The sequence below is a fragment of the Myotis davidii genome, unplaced genomic scaffold (genome assembly GCF_000327345.1).
Source record: "Myotis davidii unplaced genomic scaffold, ASM32734v1 scaffold492, whole genome shotgun sequence".
Taxonomy (NCBI): domain Eukaryota; kingdom Metazoa; phylum Chordata; class Mammalia; order Chiroptera; family Vespertilionidae; genus Myotis; species Myotis davidii.
This window is the reverse complement of record NW_006284473.1, coordinates 164,370-174,922: the sequence shown is the minus strand read 5'-3', so window position 1 is coordinate 174,922 and position 10,553 is coordinate 164,370.

The window sequence follows — 10,553 nt, the reverse complement described above, 5'->3', positions numbered from 1 at the left end:
CTCCATTACATTGAGGTTTTGTTATTTCTGTTCATCTAGATGGGGACAGGGGAAGAGCTAATTTAATACTAATGACATTAAATTCCACATGTAGTAAATTTAACTCCAGCTTGTTATCAGCACAGTTACTAGTCAAAAATATTAAGTGATACAGTTCACTGATTTAGGCACTTATATAGTTCATTCTCCCTTCACTGGCTCACTGCAGAATGAATTCACTTGGAGATATTCAACTCAGAGGGACTCTCAGGATTGTAGAGACTGCAACATTATGAGGTATTATTTTCTGTATTTTCCAGTTGAGAAAACCAAGGTTCAAAGAAATTGAGTGAGTGAAAAGGGATAGTTATTCACCCTTAACCTATTTCCTGGGAATTACTATTACTAAGGTATAAAATGAATTCTATACATAGATTTGATGCCACTTGTCCATAATTAATAAAACATATTTTCTAGTAGGATGATAAATTTGTACTGATATACTTAACCATTTTTACAATTGGTATGTTTCACACAGAACCTTTAACTCCTTAGCATATTCTAGCATACTATCCTAACCTAACCAGCCATAGATTGGCAGTTGTGTGGTGTTTTGTCTTGTTTTAAATTGACGGTTTGACTTGGGGGAAACCCAATTCCATAAGTTGAATGTGATGAAAGTAATAGCTCATCTTTACCATTAACATGTTTTTGGGGGCAATGGGGATGTTTGTTTTTGTTTTTTAGTTTTATATTTCAATTACAGTTTACATTCAGTATTTTGTATTAGTTTCAGGTATATAGCACAATGATTAGACAATCATGTTGAACTTTAAAAATATAACATCTTTATTAAAATATAGTTCACATACCATAAAATTCAACTTTAAAAAAGTCTGCAATTCAGTGGTTTTTAGTTTTTTTACAGAGTTGTGCAACCATCACCACTGGTTAATTCCAGAACATTTTATAACACCAAGAAAGAAATCCCATACACATCAGCAGTCACTCCCCTTTCCCCACTCCAGCCCTTGGCAACCACTAATTTACTTTCAGTCTCTCTGGATTTGCATATTGTGGACATTTCATGATAAAAGGGGATTACACAAGTGGCTTTTGAGTTTGGCTTCTTTCACTTAGCATGTTTTAAAGTTTCATTGATGGTATAGCACAAACCACAATTTCATTTGTATGGCTGAATACTATTCCATTATATGGATATAATCACATTTATTTATGTATTCATTACTTGACGGGCATTTGGTTTGGTTCTACTTTTTGACTATTATAAGTATTGTTGCTTTGAACATTCATGTGTAACTTTTTATGCTGACATGTTTTTAGTTCTTTTGATAGCTTCCTTAGAATGGCATTACTCTGTCACATGTCAGTTCTACACTTCAAGTTATGAGGAACTCCTAACTGTTTTCCAGAGGGGCTTTACCAGTGACCACATGTGAGTGCTGTAATTTCTCTACTTCCTCACCAACACTGTTTTTGTCCATCTTTTTTATTATAGCACCCTAGGATGTGAAGTAGTATCTGTGGTTTTCATGTGCATTTTCTTAAAAACTGATGTTGAATATCTTTTCATGGGCTTATTAGCCATTTGTATATCTTTGGAGAAATTGTTGATTTAGATTCCTTGCCCATTTTTTAATTGTTTTGTCTTTTTCTTGTTGAGTAGTAAGAGTTCTTTACATATTCTCAATACAAGTGTCTTATCAGATATATGATTTGCTAACGTTTTCTCCCATTCTGTGGGTTGTCTTTACACATTCTTGATGGTGTCCTCTGAACCATAAAAATTTTTAGGTTTGCCCTAACCGGTTTGGCTCAGTGGATAGAGCGTCGGCCTGCAGACTGAAGGGTCCCAGGTTCGATTCCGGTCAAGGGCATGTACCTTGGTTGCGGGCACATCCCCAGTAGGGGGCGTGCAGGAGGCAGCTGATTGATGTTTCTCTCTCATCGATGTTTCTAACTCTCTATTCCTCTCCCTTCCTCTCTGTAAAAAATCAATAAAATATATTTTTTTAAAAATTTTAGGTTTGGTGATGTTCAGCTTATTAATTTTTTAAATTTCATTACTTGGTGCTTCTGAGGTCATATCTAAGCCACCAGTTGCCTAATTAAAAGTAATGAAGGTTTACTCCTATGTGGTCTTCTAAGAGTTTTATAGTTTTAATTTTTTCAATTAGATCACATTCATTTTTTACTTAGTTTTTGTATATGATGTGAGGTAGGGTCTAACTTCATTCTTTTGCATGTGGATATCAAGTCATCCCAGCATTATCTGTTGAACAGTTTTTTTTCCACATTGAATAGTCTAGTACCATTTTTGGAAATCATTTGACATAACTGTGGGGTTTCATTTCTGTACTCATTTCTATTCCATTGGTCTATAAATCTGTCCTAATGCCAGGACCACACTGTGTTGATCACATAGCTCTATACTAACTGAAATTGAGAAGTGTAGCCCTCCAACTTTGATCCTTTCCAAGATATTTTCTGAATTTCTTGTCTCAGTCCTTTGTATTTCCATATGAATTTTTAGATTAGTTTATCAGTTTCTGCAGTAAAAGTAGCTAGGATTTTGATGGGGATTATATTGAATCTGTAAATCAATTTGGAGAGTATTGCCATTTTAATACTATTTATTGCCTTCCAGGTTATGAACATAGGATGTCTTTCAATTAATTGGTTTGGGTCTTTAATTTATTTCAATTATGTTTTGTAGTTTTTCAGTGTATAATTCTTATAATTTTATTAAATACATTCGTAAATGTTTTATTCCTTTTGCTACTATTATAAATTGAAAATTTTCTTTCAGATTGTTAATTGCTAGTGTAGAGAAATATAATTGATATTTGGAGCTTGTATCCTCCAATATTTCTTAAATTTTTATTAGTTTTCACAGGTTTTCTAGTGTGGATTCATTAAGATTTTTCACATCCAGAATCCTATCATCTAAGAACAGAGATAGTTTACTTTTCTTTTTATTTTTCAATTTTTTTAAAATATATTTTTATTGATTTCAGAGAGGAAGAGAGAGGGAGAGAGAGATAGAAACATCAATGATGAGAGAGAATCATTGATCAAGCTGCAACCTGGGCATGTGCCCTTGATCGGAATCAAACCTGGGACCCTTCAGTCTGCAGGCCATGCTCTATCCTCTGAGCCAAACCAGCTAGGGGACATCTTCCTTTCCAATGCCTTTTGTTTCTTTCTTACACAATTGCACTGGCTAAAGCTTCCAGTACAACATTGAATAGAAGTGGCAAGAGAAGATCAATCTCTCCCTCTCTCTCTCTCTCTGTCACACTAATCCCATCTACATTGCAAGATACATGTTCAACATACAGAAGAGGGCCCTAGCCTCGTATCTTTAACCCTAATTCCTTCTACAACCCCCTCTCCATATTGCCACCACATTGGTGGTTATGGCTTCAACATATGAATTTTAGCGGGGGGCGGGGGGCATAAACATTTCCCATAACAATGTTTTTATCATGAAGGCTCTTGGATTTTGGCAAGCTTTTTTGTTGTTGCGTCTATGGAGATGGTATTATGGTTTTTCTCCTTTATCAATAAGGTTTATTACATTGATAGGTTTTCATATGTTAAACCAATCTTCTATTTCTGGGATAAATCCTGGTTGGTCACAGTATATAATCCTTTTTGTGTGTTGCTGGGATATTTTGCTGATATATGGCACACACACACACACACACATATATATATATATAATATATATTGCTGATATTGTATTGAGGTTCTTTACATCTGTGTTCATAAAGGTTATTGGTTTTTAGTTTTCTTGTGATGTCTTTCGCTCTAGTAGAAAGGTATTATAGGCCTCACAGAATGACAGGCCTCTTTTTTTTTTTTAAGACCTTATCGAGGAACTTAGTTCATGATTTTAAAATATACACTTTGTAGACTAGAAATAGACGGGAACTTCATTAGCCTGATAAAGAGTGTCACCAGAAAGCCTACAGCTAACAACAGGCTAATGCTTTCCCTCAAAGATTGGTAACAATGATGTCTATTTTATTTCTTTTTTAAAAAATATATTTTATTGATTTTTTACAGAGAGAAAGGGAGAGAGATAGTTAGAAACATCGATGAGAGAGAAACATCGATCAGCTGCCTCCTGCACACCCCCCACTGGGCGCTATAGAAACTTTGTCTTCCTGACTGATAAGGATGGAGGAGTTGTCCTGTGGCCTAATCCAATTCTGCTATCCCCCCGATAGGGGCAGAGATTCTTTTCTGAAAGAGAAAGAACGGTCTTTGGTGTAACACACTTGAATCTTTTTTTAAAATATATTTTACTGATTTTTTTTCAGAGAGGAAGGGGGAGAGATAGAGAGTTAGAAACATCTATGAGAGAGACACATCCATCAGTTGCCTCCTGCACACCCCTACTGGAAACGTGTCCACAACCAAGGTACATGCCCTTGACCAGAATCGAACCTGGGACCCTTCAGTCCGCAGTCCGACGCTCTATCCACTGAGCCAAACCAGTTAGGGCCATTAAATTTTATTTTATTTATTATTATTCTTTTTTAATTCTCACCCGAGGATATTTTTCCATTGATTTTCTTTTTTTTCCTCCATTGATTTTTAGGGAGAGTGTAAGAGAGAAGGAAAGACAAAAAGAAACATCAATGTGAGAGAAACACATCGATTTGGTTGCCTCCTGCATGGGCGCCAACCAGGGCCTGGGCCGGGAAGGATCCTGCAACCAAGGTATGTGCCCTTGACCGGAATCAAACCCAGGACCCTTTGCTCCACAGGCTGATGCTCTATCTGCTGAGCCAAACCAGCTAGGGCATCCATTAAATTTTAAAAATAAATTTGACTTAAAATTAAAACATTTTGGTTCTAGCTAGTTTTTCTCAGTGGTTAGAGAGTTGGCCCTCAACCTGAAGGGTTACAAGTTCAATTCTGGCCAAGGGCATGTACCTCAGTTGCAGGCTTGATCCCTGCCCTAATTGGGGTGCATGCAGGAGGCAACCAATTGATATGTCTTTCACACATGGATGTTTCTCTCTCTCTCCTCCCCCCCACCCCCCATCTAAGAATCATTTCATTCTCCCTAAAAATTAATGAAAAAAAAATATCCTTGGTGAGGATTAATAAAAAATCCCCAAAAACATTTTGTTCTGCAAAAGGCTGTCAATAAAATAGAAAGACAAGCTATGTACTGGGAAAAAAAATACTTGCAAAATTTATCCAACAAAGGATTTGTGCTGAGAGTATATTAAGACTTTCAAAACTCAACAATAAGAAAACAGCCCAATTAAAAACATGGGCAAAAAATTTGAACAAGTTCTTCAAAATAGATATGTGGATGACATGTATGTTCATAAAAATATTCAACATTATTAGTTATGGGGGAAATGCAAGTCAAAACCACAACAATACCACTACACACCTAATTAGAGTAGCTGAAATTGAAAAAAAAAAAAAGCTGACAATACCAAGTGCTAGTGAGGATGTGGAGCAACTAGAACATTTATACATTGCGTGTGGGAATGCAATATGATACAGCCACTCTAGGCAAGTTTGGCAGTTTCTTATAAGGTAAACATACATTTATCATATAAACCAGGAATCTCATTCTGAGGTATTTACCCTAGAGAAATGAAAACATGTTCACACAAAAACTTGGACAAGAATGTTTATAGAAACTTGCTCAAAGCTGGGAACAACCCAAATGTTCTTCAGTAGGTTAACAGATAAACAGATGAGTACATCACCCAGTGTAATGATGCTTAGCAATAAAAAGGAATAACTATTGATAGGCATAACAACATGGATTAATCTCAAAGGCAGAATTCCATGTGAAAAAAAGCGCTCTCAAAATACATACTGTATGATTATATTACATTCTGGAAAAGGAAAAATAGGGACATAACTGATCAGTGGTTGCCAGGGTGAGGGGAGGGTTTGATTATCAAGGGCAGAACAAGGGAATGTGCAGGGTGCTGGAACTGTTCTGTATCCTTATTGTGGTGGTGGTTATTCAAAACTATAATGTGTTAAAACTCAGAACTATATCAAAAAGCTGGGAAATGAAAATTTTAAAAATTATTAACTCATAGGTTAATTCAATAGATTCTGTTTGCAAAATGCGACATTTATGATTGTGTTTTCTTAGAATTTGCACATTGCTTTCAACTAACTTTGAAGAGGCAAAGTAAAAAAATTTAGATGAAATGAATTTTTATGAGTGTGAAGTATCTATCAGTCTCTTAGTGCTTACATCAGTGTCTGAGCTGTCTTGACAGTCATCCTTTATTTGCTGAACAAATGAACGAAAACAATGTGGGGGTTGCAAACTGGTTGCTTAAGGCTGAATATGAAATTTTGTATGGCCCACCCAATTTTTGATATGTGAACTAAGTGACACCATTTAAAAACTTGGGGATTTGGAGAATAAAGATGGCGGTGTAGGAAAACAAAGGTACTCACCATTTCCCACAACCACATTAAAATTACAACTAAAATACAGAACAACCATCATTGAGAATCACCTAAAATCTGGCTGAATGGAAGTCCTTCAACTAGAGAAGTAAAGAAGAAGAAAGCACATCGGAGGGGCAGAGGCACAGAACGGGCTGGTTCAACACCCATGTGCTGCATGTTTTTTAATTGGGAGGGAGATAGTTCCTGCAGAGTCTCCCCCTGCCCCACCATGAGGAGCAAGGGCTCCAAGCCCTACACCAGCCCCCCAGACCAGGGGTCCAGAGCTGGGAAGAGAAGTCCCATAACTACAGGCTGTAAAAACCAGTGGGGATTGGGTCTGAGTGACACAGAGACTGCTGGAGTCCCAGGAGTTCCTCTTAAAGGGCCAGTGCATGAACTTACATGGTCTCGCTTCCTCTGAGCTCCAGTGCTTAGTGGCAGCTTGAAGGGATCCAGGGACATATGGGGAGGAACTAGACTGTCTGACATCAGGGCAGGATCTCAGTGGCAGCTTTCTCCCAGACGGGTGCTTGCAGGGCTCATTGCTCCTGTTCTGGGATCTCCCCCATCACAGAGCTGACTGGCAGCTATATCTGAGTCTCCAATAGCCTGGCCCACACTGTTGGATCCATCTTGATGATTCTGTGAGACCCTGCCCCATCCAATCTGAAGCCCCACCCAAGCTGTTTGCAGTGGCTTTTCCATGTGAATGGCCTGTCCAGGCTAAGGCTTCAGACTTTGCTAAAATCTCTTAAACAAGCAGCAGCTGGAGTTGGTGTGCCCCACACCTATCAATAAAAGGCCCAAGACCTGGCACTAGCACCAAGCTGCCTTACTTCACAGCTGGGCCTCACCTTGGCACTTCCTAGCCCAATACAAGTAGCAGCCATCTGCAGATCTCTCTGTAGTTCCTGCTGGGTGGCCCCAAGCAGGCTGACTGCACCTCCCAGGAGGTGCCAGAGCCAGTACACCCAGTTGACAGCTTCAGATCATAGCAGATTACAGTTCTACACACCCACAAGTGACACACTAAAGGGACAGACTCAGAGCACCACAGCTCAATTGAAGCAATCATTCTCCATAGGGGTGTCTCCTGCACAGCAGGTCTATCATTGTAGACACAGCTGGTCCTCACAGCCAATTGGCTTGGAGGTCAATTCTTCCGAAACAAACACGGGAAAGCAGCCAAAATGCGGAGACAAAGAAACGTTAAAATCAAAGAAATGGAAGCAAGCAAGCTACTGGATACAGAGTTCAAAACAATGTTTATAAGGTTACTCAAGGACCTTCATGAGAGCTTCAAGGGACTTAATGAAAGCTTCAAGGAAATTAATGAGAGTGTCAAGGGACTTAGACTTTTAAAAAATTTTTTATTGTATAAAGTGTTATATATAGAATTATGTGTGTCTCCTTTTTACCCCATTGACCACTCCCAGGCCACCCCCAACCCCCAGCACATTCCCTCACCCCCCTAGTGTCTGTGTCCATTGGTTATGCTTATATGCATGCATACAAGTCCTTTGGTTGATCTCTTATGACCACTCCCATCCCCTGCCTTCCCTCTGAAGTTTGACAGTCTGTTCCATGCTTCTCTGTCTCTGAATCTATTTTTATTAATCAGTTATGTTGTTTATTAGATTCCACAAATGAGTGAGATCCTGTGATATTTATCTTCCTCTGACTGGCTTATTTCACTTAGCATAATGCTCTCCAGGTCCATCCATGCTGTTGCAATTGGTATGAATTCTTTCTTTTTTACAGCAGTATAGTATTCCATTGTGTAGATGTACCATTGTTTTTTAATCCACTCATCTGCTGATGGGCACTTAGGCTTACCCCCCTGGAATATATTCCTAGAAGTGGGATCACTGGGTCAAATGGGAGGTCCAATTTTTTATTTTTTGAGGAAACCCATACTGTTTTCTACAATGGCTGCACCAGTTTACATTCCCATCAGCAGTATTCTCCACATCCTCGGCAGTACTTGTCGATTGTTGATTTGTTGATGATAGCCATTCTGACAGGTGTGAAGTGATGCCTCATTGTCGTTTTGATTTGTATCACTCAGATGATCAGTGACTTTGAGCATGTTTCCATATGTCTCTTGGCCTTCTGTATGTCCACTTTCAAAAAGTGTCTATTTAGGTCTTTTGCCCATTTTTTATTAGATTTTTTAAACGTCTTTTTGTTAAGATGTATGGGTTCCCTATAAAATTTGGAGATTAAACCCTTATTGGCTATAACATTGGCAATATGTTCTCCCATGCAGTTGGCTTTCTTATTGTTGTTGATGGTTTCTTTTGCAGTGCAGAAGCTTTTTATTTTGATGTAGTCCCATTTGTTTATTTTCTCCTTAGTTTCCATTACACCAGGAGCTGTATCATTAAAAATATTGCTGCAACATATGTCTGATATTTTGCTGCCTATGGAGTCTTCTAAGATTTTCATGGTTTCCCATCTTACATTTAAGTCTTTTATGCATTTTAAGTTTATTTTTGTGTATGGTGTAAGTTGGTGGTCTAGTTTCATGTTTTTTTGCATATATGTTACAATTTTTCCAACACCATTTATTGAAGAGACTGTCTTGACTCCATTGTGTGCTCTTGCCTCCTTTGTCAAATATTAATTGAGCATAGCAGTGTAGGCATCCCTGTTTTGTTCCTGTTCTTAGGCGATATGGTATTAGTTTTTGCCCATTGAGTATGATGTTGGCTGTGGGTTTTTCATATAAGGACTTTATTATGTTGAGGTATGATCCCTTTATTCCCACTTTGCTGAGACTTTTAATCAAGAAAAGGTGTTGTATTTTGTCCAATACTTTTTCTGAATCAACTGATGTGACTATGTGATTTTTGTCTCTCAATTTGTTTATGTGATGTATCATGTTTATTGATCTGTGGCTGTTGTACCATTCCTGCATGCCCAGAATAAATCTCACTGGGTCATGGTGTATGATTTTTCTGATGTTATGCTGGATCCGATTTGCTGGGATTTTAGCATCTATGTTCATCAGAGATACTGGTCTGTAATGCTCTTTCTTTATAGTGTCTTTATCTGTTTTGGGGATTGGTAATGCTGGCCTCGTAGAAAGAGCTTGAAAGTGTTCCTTCCTCTTGAATTGTTTGGACTAGTCTGAGGAGGATAGGTTTTATTTTTTCTCTGAATGTTTTATAAAAATCCCCTGTGAAGCCTTCTGGTCCAGGGCTTTTGTTTACTGAAAGTTTTTTTGAGTACTGCTTCAATTTCCTCCATAGTTAATGGGCTATTCAGATTTTTAGATTCTTCTTCATTGAGTCTTGGGAGGCCATATTTTTCTAGGAATATGTTTATTTCTTCTAGGTTGACCAGTGTGTTGGACTAGAGTTGTTCATAGTATTTTTTATACAATCATTTGTATGTCTCTGGGGTCTGTTGTTATATTGCCTCTTTCATTTCTGATTTTGTTTATTTGAGTCCTCTCTCTTTGCTTCTTGGTGAGCCTGGCTAGAGGTTCATCAATCTTCTTTATCCTTTCAAAGAACCATCTCTTGGTTTCATTGATCTTTTCATTGTGTTTTTTGTTTTATTGGTCTCAATGTCATTTATTTCTCCTCTGATCTTTATTATTTACTCCCCTCTGTGGAATAACAGTCTTGTTGCTCTCTTTCTAATTCTTTAAGTTGTAGAGTTAGATAATTTTTTATCAGTTTTTAAAACAATTTTTTTTGAGATAGGTCTGTAATGCTATGAACTTCCCTCTTAGGACTGCTTTCACTGTGTCCCATAGATTTTGGATTGCTGTGTTTTCACTGTCATTTGTTTCCAGGATGTTTTTCATTTCTTCTTTTATCTCTTTGGTAACCCTGTCATTTTTTAATAACATGCAATTTAGCTTCCAAGTGCTTGAATTTTTTTGATTGTTTTTAGTGTAGTTGTTTTCTAATATTATTCCATTGTTATCTGAGAAGATGCTTGATATGATTTCAATCTTCTTGAATTTGAAGGGACTTTGCCTGTGTCCCAATATGAAGTCTATCTTTGAAAATGTCCCATGTGCACTTGAGAAGAAAGTATATTCTGTAGTTTTGGGCTGAAAAGTTCTGAAGATGTCAATCAAGTCT